The sequence below is a fragment of the Triticum dicoccoides genome, chromosome 5B, assembly GCF_002162155.2.
Source record: "Triticum dicoccoides isolate Atlit2015 ecotype Zavitan chromosome 5B, WEW_v2.0, whole genome shotgun sequence".
Classification (NCBI taxonomy): domain Eukaryota; kingdom Viridiplantae; phylum Streptophyta; class Magnoliopsida; order Poales; family Poaceae; genus Triticum; species Triticum dicoccoides.
This window is the reverse complement of record NC_041389.1, coordinates 423467346-423480131: the sequence shown is the minus strand read 5'-3', so window position 1 is coordinate 423480131 and position 12786 is coordinate 423467346.

Sequence of the window (12786 nt, the reverse complement as noted above, 5' to 3'; positions counted from 1 at the left end):
GGGCCCGCGCGGTGGAGACGGCGGCGGGAGCGACGTGGCGGGAGGAGATTGGCTGCGGGCGACGGCGACGATGACGGGAGGAGATTGGCTGCGTGGCGGGAGGAGACGGCGGCGGGAGCGACGTGTCCGACGGACATGTCCGGCGCGGATGGACATGTCCGGCGGCGCGAGGAGGAGTTGGTAGGGTTTCATCTGCGATTTGGACGGGGAGGGACACATATTTATAGGTAGAGGGAGCTAGGAGAGTCCAAATGAAGAGCGGTTTTCGCCCACACGATCGTGATCGAATGACCGAGAGCATGGAGGGGAGTTAGATGGGTTTTGAGCCAGTTTGGAAAGGTGTTGGGCTGCAAAGAGAAAGAGGCTTTTGCGGTTACCCGGTTAACCGTTGGAGTATCAAACGACCTCCAAATGGCACGAAACTTGACAGGCGGTCTACCGGTGCTATACCAAGGCCGCTTGACAAACCTCGGGCCATTCCGAGAAAGTTCAACACCCGCACATGAAAAGAGAGAAGAGGGGGACGCCGGAGGACATAAGAGCGCCGGATTGCAAAACGGACAACGGGGAAAATGCTCGGATGCATGAGACGAACACGTATGCAAAATGAGATGCACATGATAACATGATAAAATGCAACTGCAAGCAAAAGACATGGCAACGACGGCGAATAACTGACAGACACCTGGCGCATCGGATCCGGGGCGTTACATGATGAAACTACTTCTATGCTTGATACTACTGTGCCATTAGGTGAATATCTTGATGAACAATTTGCTAGGGTTAGAGAGAATGAAATAATTGAAAATGAAATCATTGATGAAAGCAATGATGAAGGTTCTCCCCCTAGTTATGAATTGCATGTTGTTCCTGAGGGTTATGTTATGGATGAAGAAGTTGCTAGAGCTATTTTTGCTTGCAATGATAGATATGATCTTAAGAAGTTATTAGCTAAATGGAAGCAGCAATCCTTTAATGCTAGAATGAAACCTGACCCTGCTTTTGCTACTTCACCTATCTGTGTTACTGATAAGGATTATGAATTCCCTGCTGATCCTAAGATAATTACTTTAGTTGAATCTGATCCTTTTTATGGCAATGAATCTGAAATTGTTGTGGCACATCTTACCAAGTTGAATGATATAGCCACCCTTTTTACTAATGATGAGAAGTCTCGCTATTATTATATCCTTAAGATATTTCCGTTCTCATTAAAGGGTGACTCTAAAACTTGGTTTAATTCTCTTGATCCTGGTTGTGTGCGTAGTCCCCAGGATATGATTTATTACTTCTCTGCTAAATATTTCTCTGCTCATAAGAAACAAGCTGCCTTGCGGGGAATATATAATTTTGTGCAAATCGAAGAAGAGAGTCTCCCACAAGCTTGGGGGAGGCTTCTCCGATAACTTAATGCTTTGCCTGATCACCCTCTTAAGAAAAATGAAATACTTGATATCTATTATAATGGACTAACCGATGCTTCAAAGGACTACTTGGATAGTTGTACTGGTTGTGTTTTTAGGGAAAGAAAAGTCGACCAAGTTGAATTGTTATTGAACAATATGTTGACAAATGAAAATAATTGGACTCTTCCTGAGCCAATTACTGAGGCAATTCCTGAACCAATTGAGCCAACTCCTGAGCCAATTCCTAAACCTACTCCGAAGAAGAGATGTGTTCTATTTCTCAGTCCTAAAGATATGCAAGAGGCAAAGAAATCAATGAAAGAAAAAGGTATTAAAGCTGAAGATGTTAATAATTTACCTCCTATTGAAGAGATACATGGTCTTAATATACCACCTTAAGAAACACATCGTCTTCATAACCCGACACAGGTAGTGAAGGTAAATTCTCTCTATAGATATGATAAAGTTGAAATTCCGTCTACTAAGTTTCATAGCCAATGCTTGGATGAATTTGATGACTTTATGGATAAACAAGAAATTTTTAATGATTATGTTAGTAGACAATTGAAAAATAATGCTTATATGATTGGATGCTTGAGTGATTATATGTTTAGAGTTAAGGGTGAACTTAAACTCACGAGTAAACATGTTTCTATGGTCACAACTCAAGCTAAACAAGTACTTGAGGCTCAGAATGAATTGCTAGATGAATTAAATAATAAACATGATTTTGCTATTAGAGTGGCTACTAGAACTGGTAAAATGACTCAGGAACCTTTTTATCCTGAAGGCCACCCTAAGAGGATTGAACAAGATTCTCAGAATAATAACCTAGATGTTCCTAGTTCTTCTAAAAATAAGAAAAAAGAAAAATGATAGGACTTTGCATGCTTCTAGTGAACCTAATGTAGAAACACCTGAGAACCCTAATGATACTTCTATCTCTGATGCTGAAACACAATCCAGAGATGAACATGAACCTAATGATAATGTTAATAATGATGCTCAACCTAGTAATAACAATGATAAGAAATTGAACCTGTCGTTGATCTTGATAACCCACAATCAAGAAATTAATGTTATGATAAGAGAGATTTTGTTGCTAGGAAGCATGGTAGGAAAAGAGAACCATGGGTTCAAAAACCCGTGTCTTTTCCTCCTAAACCATCCAAGACAAAGGATGATGAGGATTTTAAAAGTTTTGCTGAAATGATTAGACCTATTTTCTTATGCATGCGCTTAACTCATATGCTTAAAGCAAACCCTTATGCTAAATACATGAAAGATATCATTACAAATAAAAGGAAAATACATGAAGCTGAAATTTCCATCATGCTTGCTAACTATACCTTTAAGGCTGAAATACCTAAGAAACTTGGTGATCCCGGAGTACCCACTATACCATGCTCCATTAAAAGAAATTATGTTAAAACTGCCTTATGTGATTTAGGAGCCGGTGTTAGTGTTATGCCTCTTTCCTTATACCGTAGACTTGAATTAAGTAAGTTGGCACCTACTGAGATATCCTTGCAAATGGCTGATAAATCAACTGCTATACCTGTCGGCATTTGTGAGGACGTGCCTATTGTTATTGCGAATGTTACTATCTTAATAGACTTTGTCATTCTTGATATCCCTGAGGACCCTTTTTAAATACTGGAGGTGCTGTTATTGATTGCAACAAAGGCAATGTCACCTTTTATGTTAATGGAAATGAGCATACGGTACATTTTCCAAGGAAACAACCTCAAGTTCACAGTATAAACTATATTGAGAAAATTCCATCAATTATATTTGGAGGTTTTGAATTTCCTCTTCCTACTGCAAAGAAAAAGTATGATATTCTTATTATTGGGGATGTTCATATCCCCGTTGAGGTAACCTAGTGCCACTTTGAAATTTCTCCGGTTTCATGTGATTTGGAATGAGTTTGTTAACAAGACTTGATCAACCTTGTTAGTGGATTCATTTTGATGATCATGAGATGGAAGAAACTAGAAGGCACAACCTTCTGTATCCTCTTTTTACTTTCTGTTATTTAGAATAAATAAAGCAAAAATAGTTTTATCTGTCTGTTTTCTGAATTATCCATGTAATAAAAAAATATCTCGAAAATAAAAGTGCTCCAAGTACCCTACAAATTTAGTATGATTTTTTATGGAATATTTGAGGATTTTAGGCACTGAGAACACTGCAGGGGGGTCAAGCACCTGGCCACGAGGGTGGAGGGCGCGCCCACTCCCCCTGGGCGCGCCCCCCTGTCTTGTGGGCCCATGGTGGACCCCCTCCACTTATTCCTGCACCCACACACTTCTTCCTTCCAAAAACATCCCCATCCAGCTCAAGCACGAGTTCTAGCTCATTTTGCTGCGATTTTCGATCTCCTTGCTCAAAGCTCTATTCACAAAACTGCTTTGGGAGATTGTTGCTTGGTATGTGACTCCTCCAATGATCCAATTAATTTTTGTTCTAGTGCTTTATTCATTGCAAATTCTTGCTGCCTTGGTGACCCTGTTCTTGAGCTTGCATGTTAAATCTATGAGGTCCCAAGTAATTCTAATGCATGATATAGGCTCTAGGCACTTATGGGAGTAGTTGCTATATATTATATTGAGTTTGATTCACGTTTTATTTTGAAGTTACTAAAAATTTCAGAATTTTCAGAAAAAGATGAAGAGGTTCTTCTTGAGGGGCTCTTCTAGTCAAGGCTCCAAGGACAAGCAAGCTAAGGAGAAAGAAAAGGCCAAGTTTAATCTTCCTCGCGTAGTGGAAGTAAGGCCTTGTGAGTGGCCATGTGATAATTTTTTGAGAGCAGCCGGGATTTATGAAGACTTTTATCTTTGGCTAAAAATGCGGGCCTCACCGACTTCCTCCACGATCGGATCGAACAATACCTCTTACTTACCAATACTTTCGTGCAAAACTTTTATTATCATCCTAAGAATTCACCTCCTTCAATATCTTTCCATTTATATGATGAGGCTAAGGAAATGTCATTACGTAATTTTTGCACGGTTTGTAGAATACCCTTTGAGGGTAGCTTAGATGAACCACATCGTAAAGATGTGGATGGTTTCATTGATACTATTACTGTAGGGGAATCGAAGAAGGGTTCCGATGCGAGAATCACTAGCATATACTTTCCTGTTTTACGCTACTTTGCCATATTTGCTAGTCGATGCTTAATTGGTCATGAAAATAGTAGAAACCTCAGTGTTCCTGATAATATTATTCTGCTCCATGCCTTATTCGGTGATAACACTTTTAGTATGGGTGTCGTTATTGCTAAACGGTTAAGTCTAAACTGTACAAAGGGCCCCATCTTTGGAGGCATCTATGTTGCACGCCTTGCTAAATACTTCGAGATGCCTATTAGACATGATGAGGAAGAGGAGACGGTGCTGCTTCTTACCCTTTTAGATTACAGGAGCATGGTAGTACATGAGTTTATTATTGACAACGATGATAAGATGCTTCTGTATCACCTGAGATTTAATAAGAAACACAATGAGACCATGCCTGCACCTTCTTTGTTTGATTTAACTGCAGGTCATTACCTTGTCTTGCCGAAAGCAGTGTACGCGTACCGAGGCCAGACATCAGCTCCAGAGCCTGAGCCGAAACCACCACTAGACCCATATCATCCATCATCTTATCAGTGGGATCCGGAGGAGATCGTCAACCGGTGGCAGTACGATGACACTCCTCAGTACACCGGGGAGAGTAGCCGCGATCCATGGACATAGACCAACTTAGGCCAAAAGCCTAAGCTTGGGGGAGTACGTATTTCCCACCGACTTTACATTCATGTTCACACATTATTCTAGTTGTCAGTGCTCATACTCTTTCATTGTGCTATCCATGCTAGTTTAATTTCCTTTTTCTAGCTTTCTTCTTGTGTGTTTGATAAACCTTATGAAAAACCAAAAAAATTAGTTAGTTTAATTTCCATGCTTTAGTAGTAATTAAAATGAAAACCCAAAAAGATTTCTCATTCTTCTTTTACTTGTTGGGAGCTCTCCCGTGTAAATAGTTTTATTTCTTTTCTTTCCTTTGGGGGTCGAGAGTAGAAGACCGTATTGAAAATGTTTAGTGGCTCTCATACGCATGATTGTTGATTTAATTTAGAGCCCATATTATCTTGTCTTCTCTCTTGAATTGAATGCTTGTAGATTCTAGCTTAGTCCAATGCACGTGCACTCTTATTATTTTACACATCGTTCGGTCGTGCAAGTGAAAGGCAATAATGACGATATATGATGGACTGATTGAGATGAGAAAAGCTGGTATGAACTCGACCTCTCTTGTTTTGGTAAATATGATGAGTTCATCGTTCCTGATTCAGCCTATTATGAAGTAGACATATTTGCAATGACATTTGGAGATTATGGTTGCTTATGCCATGCTTAATTAGCTATGAGTTATAATGGTTTACCTTGCGTGCCAACATGCTATTAAAATGATTGTGATGTGGTATGATGAGATGGTATCCTCCTTTGAATGAATTGAATGACTCGACTTGGCACATGTTCACGCATGTAGTTGAAACAAAAATCAACATAGCCTTCACGATATTTATGTTCATGATGGATTATATCCTACTCATGCTTGCACTCAGTGCTGATTAATTTTAATGCATGTTCATGACTGTTGTCGCTCTCTCAGTTGGTCTCTTCCCAGTCTTTTGCTAGCCTTCACCTGTACTAAGCGGTAATACTGTTTGTGCATCCAAATTCCATAAACCCCAAAGTTATTCCATATGAGTCCACCATACCTTCCTATATGCGGTATTTACCTGCCATTCCAAGTAAATTTGTATGTGCCAAACTCCAAACCTTCAAATGAAATTATGTTTTGTATGCTCGAGCAGCTCATGTATTCACTAGGGTTGTCTGTATCTTCCATGCTAGGTGGGTTATTCTCAAGAGGAGTGGACTCCGCTCCTCATTCACGAGAAAATGGCTGGTAACCGGAATGCCCAGTCCCATGATCAAAAAGATCAAAGCAAACTAAAATAATTAAACAAAACTCCCCCAGGATTATTGTTAGTTGGAGGCACTCGTTGTTTCGAGCAACCATGGATTGATGCTTGTTGGTGGTGGGGGAGTATAAACTTTTACCATTCTGTTTGGGAACCACCTATAATGCATGTAGTATGGAAGATATCGCCATCTCATAGTTGTTGCGTTGACAGTGAAAGTATACCGCTCAAAATGTTATTTATCTCTCTATTTTAAAATCAAGCTCTGGCACCTCTACAAATCCCTGCTTCCCTCTGCGAAGGGCCTATCTATTTACTTTTATGTTGAGTCATCACCTTCTTATTAAAAAGCACCCGCTGGAGAGAACACTGTCATTTGTATGCATTAATGTTAGTTTGTATTGGGTATGACTTGACTGGATCTCTTTTACCATGAATTACAATGTTTAGTCAGTCCTTGATCTTTAAAGGTGCTCTGCATCTATGTTTTGCGGTCTTAGAAAGGGCTAGCGAGATACCATCTTGTTATATCATATCATGATTGTTTTGAGAAAGTGTTGTCATCTGAGTGTTATTATTATTGCTCGCTAGTTGATTATGCCATTGATATGAGTAAACATGAGACCTGAGTGTTATTGAGAATGTGGTTAGTTCATAATCTTTGCTGAAACCTTGAATGCTGGCTTTACATATTTACAACAACAAGAGCAAACAGAGTTTGTAAAAGTTTTTCTTTATCACTTTCAGTTTATCAACTGAATTGCTTGAGGACAAGCAAAGGTTTAAGCTTGGGGGAGTTGATACGTCTTCAGCGTATCTACTTTTTCAAACACTTTTGCCCTTGTTTTGGACTCTAACTTGCATGATTTGAATGAAACTAACCCGGACTGACGCTGTTTTCTGCAGAACTGCCATGGTGTTATTTTTGTGCAAAAACAAAAGTTCTGGGAATGACCTGAAAATCCACGGAGATAACTTTTGGAAAATATAAAAAATACTGGAAAAAGATGAAGACCAGGGGGCCTACACCCTGTCCACGAGGGTGGGGGCGCACCCCCTCCCCTTGGGCGCGTCCCCCATCTCGTGGGCCCCCTGCTGCTCCACCGACCTCAACTCCAACTCCATATATTTCGTTTCATACAGAGAAAAATCAGAGAGGAAGTTTCATTGCGTTTTACGATACGGAGCCGCCGCCAAGCCCTAAAACCTCTCGGGAGGGCTGATTTGGAGTCCGTCCGGGCTCCAGAGAGGGGGATTCGTCGCTGTCGTCATCATCAACCATCCTCCATCACCAATTTCATGATGCTCACCGCCATGCGTGAGTAATTCCATCGTAGGCTTGCTGGACAGTGATGGGTTGGATGAGATTTACCATGTAATCAAGTTAGTTTTTTTAGGGTTTGATCCGTAGTATCCACTATGTTCTGAGATTGATGTTGCTATGACTTTGCTATGCTTAATGCTTGTCACTAGGGCCCGAGTGCCATGATTTCAGATCTGAACCTATTATGTTTTCATGAATATATGTGAGTTCTTGATCCTATCTTGCAAGTCTATAGTCACCTATTATGTGTTATGATCCGACAACCTCGAAGTGACAATAATCAGGATACTTCTCGGTGATGACTGTAGTTTGAGGAGTTCATGTATTCAGTATGTGTTAATGCTTTGGTCCGGTACTCTATTAAAAGGAGGCCTTAATATCCCTTAGTTTTCATTAGGCCCGCGCTGCAAACAGGAGGGTAGGACAAAAGATGTCATGCAAGTTCTTTTCCATAAGCATGTATGACTATATTCGGAATACATGCCTACATTACATTGATGAACTGGAGTTAGTTCTGTGTCACCCTATGTTATAACTATTACATGAGGAATCGCATCTGACATAATTATCCATCATTGATCCAATGCCTACGAGCTTTTCACATATTGTGCTTCGCTTATTTACTTTTTCGTTGCTACTGTTACAATCACTACAATACTGCTATCTTTACTTTTGCCACTGTTACCATTACTATCATACTACTTTGCTACTAAATGCCTTGCTGCAGATACTAAGTTATCCAGGTGTGGTTGAATTGACAACTCAACTGCTAATACTTGAGAATATTCTTTGGCTCCCCTTGTGTCGAATCAATAAATTTGGGTTGAATACTCTACCCTCGAAAGCTGTTGCGATCCCCTACACTTGTGGGTTATCAATGATCGGGTGTGATAAGCTCTATGTTCACATACAACGGGTGCAAGCCAGTTTTGCACGTGCAGAATACTCGGGTTAAACTTGACAGGCCTAGCATATGCAGATATGGCCTCGGAACACTGAGGCCGAAAGGTCGAACGTGAATCATATAGTAGATATGATCAACATAGAGATGTTCACCATTGAAAACTACTCCATCTCACGTGATGATCGGACATGGTTTAGTTTATATGGATCACGTGATCATTTAGATGACTAGAGGGATGTCTATCTAAGTGGGAGTTCTTTAGTAATATGATTAATTGAACTTTAATTTATCATGAACTTAGTCATGGTAGTTTTTTGCATATCTATGTTGTGGTTGATCAATGGCCCGTGCTACCGTTCCCTTGAATTTTAATGCGTTCCTAGAGAAAGCTAAGTTGAAAGGTGATGGTAGCAACTACACGGACTGGGTCCGTAACTTGAGGATTATCCTCATTGCTACACAGAAGAATTATGTCCTTGAAGCACCGCTAGGTGCAAGGCCTACTACAGGAGAAGATGTTGATGTTATGAACGTATGGCAAGCTCGATCTGATGACTACTTGATAGTTCAGTGTGCCATGCTTTACGGCTTAGAATCGGGACTTCAAAGACGTTTCGAACGTCATGGAGCATATGAGATGTTCCAAGAGTTGAAGTTAATATTTCAAGCAAATGCCCGAGTTGAGAGATATGAAGTCTCCAACAAGTTCTATAGCTGCAAGATGGGGGAGAATAGTTATGTCAGTGAACACATACTCAGAATGTCTGGGTACCATAACCACTTGACTCAGCTGGGAGTTGATCTTCCTGATGATAGTGTCATTGATAGAGTTCTTCAATCACTGCCACCAAGCTATAAAGGCTTCGTGATGAACAATAATATGCAAGGGATGGAAAAGACAATTCTCGAGCTCTTCACAATGCTAAAGGATGCGGAGGTAGAAATCAAGAAGGGGCATCAAGTGTTGATGGTTAACAAGACCACTAGTTTCAAGAAAAAGGGCAAAGGGAAGAAGGGGAACTTCAAGAAGAATAGCAAGCAAGTTGCTACTCCCGGGAAGAATCCCAAGTCTAGACCTAAGCCTGAAGCTGAGTGTTTCTACTGCAAAGGGACTGGTCACTAGAAGCAGAACTACCCCAAGTATTTGGCGGATAAGAAGGATGGCAAAGTAAAAGGTATATTTGATATACATGTTATTGATGTGTACCTTACTAATGCTCGTAATAGCGCCTGGGTATTTGATACTGGTTTGTTGCTCATATTTGCAACTCAAAACATGGGCTACAGATTAAACGAAGATTGGCTAAGGACGAGGTGATGATGCGCATCGAAAATAGTTCCAAGGTCGATGTGATCGCCGTCGGCACGCTACCTCTACATCTACCTTCGGGATTAGTTTTAGACCTGAATAATTGTTATTTGGTGCCAGCATTGAGCATGAACATTATATCTGGATCTTGTTTGATGCGAGATGGTTATTCATTTAAATCAGAGAATAATGGTTGTTCCATTTATATGAGTAATATCTTTTATGGTCATGCACCCTTGTTAAGTGGTCTATTCTTGTTGGATCTCGATCATAGTGATACACTATTCATAATATTGAAGCCGAAAGATGCAAAGTTAATAATGATGCAACTTATTTTTGGCACTGCCGTTTAGGTCATATTGGTGTAAAGCGCATGAAGAAACTCCATGCTGATGGGCTTTTGGAATCACTTGATTATGAATCACTTGGTGCTTGCGAACCATGCCTCATGGGCAAGATGACTAAGACTCTATTCTCTGGAACAATGGAGCGAGCCATTGACTTATTGGAAATAATACATACTAGTGTATGCGGTCCGGTGAGTGTTGAGGCTCGCGGCGGGTATCGTTATTTTCTGACCTTCATAGATGATTTTAGCAGATATGGGTATATCTACTTAAATAAACATAAGTCTGAAACATTTGAAAAGTTCAAAGAATTTCAGAGTGAAGTGGAAAATCATCGTAACAAGAAAATAAAGATTCTACAATCTGATCACGGAGGCGAATATTTGAGTTACGAGTTTGGTCTTCATTTGAAACAATGTGGAATAGTTTCGCAACTCACGCCACCTGGAACACCACAGCGTAATGGTGTGTCCGAATGTCGTAACCGTACTTTATTAGATATGATGTGATCTATGTTGTCTCTTACTGAATTACCGCTATCGTTTTGGGGTTATGCTTTAGAGACAGCTCCACTCACGTTAAATAGGGCACCATCTAAATCCATTGATACGACACCCTATGAACTGTGGTTTGGCAAGAAACCCAAGCTGTCGTTTCTTAAAGTTTGGGGATGCGATGCTTATGAAAAAGCTTCAACCTGATAAGCTCGAACCAAATCAGAGAAATGCGTCTTCATAGGATACCCAAAATAAACTATTTGGTACATATTCTATCATAGATCCGAAGGCAAGATATTCGTTGCTAAGAATGGATCCTTTCTAGAGAAGGAGTTTCTCTCGAAAGAAGTGAGTGGGAGGAAAGTAGAACTTGATGAGGTAATTGTACCTTCTCCCAAGTTGCAAAGTAGTTTATCACAGAAATCAGTTCCAGTGATTCCTACACCAATTAGTAAGGAAGCTAATGATGATGATCATCAAACTTCAGATCAAGTTGCTACGGAACCTCGTAGGTCAACCAGAGTATGGTTCGCACTAGAGTGGTACGGTAATCCTATTCTGGTAGTCATGTTACTAGACCATGATGAACCTACGAACTATGAGGAAGCGATGATGAGCCCAGATTCCACGAAATGGCTTGAGGCCATGAACTCTGAGATGTGATCCATGTATGAGAACTAAGTGTGGACTTTGGTGGACTTGCCCAATGATCGGCAAGCCATAGAAAATAAATGGATCTTCAAGAAGAAGACTGAAGCTGACGGTAATGTTACAGTCTACAAAGCTCGACTTGTTGCGAAAGGTTTTCGACAAGTTCAAGGAGTTGACTACGATGAGACCTTCTAACCCGTAGCGTTGCAACGACAATAGGAATCACATCCGAGACAAGTAGACCGACTCATGCCTGCATCTACTACTATTAATCCACACATCGACCATGATCCAACATGCATCTAGTGTATTAAGTTAACAAGAACAGAGTAACGCCTTAAGCAAGATGACATGATGTAGATGGATAGATCCAAACAATATGAACAAACCCCGTATTTTTATCCTTAATGGCAACAAAACAAATACGTGGCATGTCCCTTTCTGTTACTGGGATTGAGCATCACAAGATTGAACCCATTACATAGCACCTCTCCCATTGCAAGAAAAATCAATCTAGTTGGCCAAACCAAATCAATAGATCGGAGAGAAATACAAAGCTATATAAATCATGCATAAAAGAGTTCAAAGAAGACTCAAATAATAATCATAGATAATCTGATCATAAAACCACAACTCATCGGATCTCAACAAATGCACCACAAAAGAAGATTACATCAAATAGATCTCCAAGAACATCGAGGAGACCATTGTATTGAAGATCGAAGAGAAAGAAGAAGCCATCTAGCTACTAGCTATGGACCTGTAGGTCTATGGTAAACTACACACACATCATCAGAAGGGCAGCAAGGTTGATGCAGAAGCCCTCCGTGATTGAACCCCCCTCCGACGGAGTACCAAAAAAGGTCTCCAGATGGGATCTCATGAGGACAGGAACTTGCCGTGGTGTAAAAGTATTTTTGGTATGTTCTCTAGTCCTTGGGGAATATTTAGGTATTTATAGAAGAAAGGTTAGGGTTAGAAGAGCCACGGGGGGCCCATAATCTTGGAGGGCGCCCCCTGGGGGGCGCCCCTAAGCTTGTAGCCACCTCTTAGACCTTCTGGCTTCCTCCCAAAACTTCCAGGGTGTCTTGTGGTCCAATAAAAATCCTCAAAAAAATTCGTTCCATTTGGACTCCGTTTGGTACTGTTTTTCTATAAAGACAAAAACAAGGAAAAACAATAACTAGCACTGGGAATTAGGTTAATAAGTTAGTCCCAAAAAATGATATAAAATAGCATAATAATGCCTATAAAACATCCAAGGTTGATAATATAATAGCATGGAACAATCAAAAATTATAGATACGTTGGAGACGTATCAGGCCGCCTAAGGCTTCTGCCAATCTTGGGCATAGCAGGAATTAGTT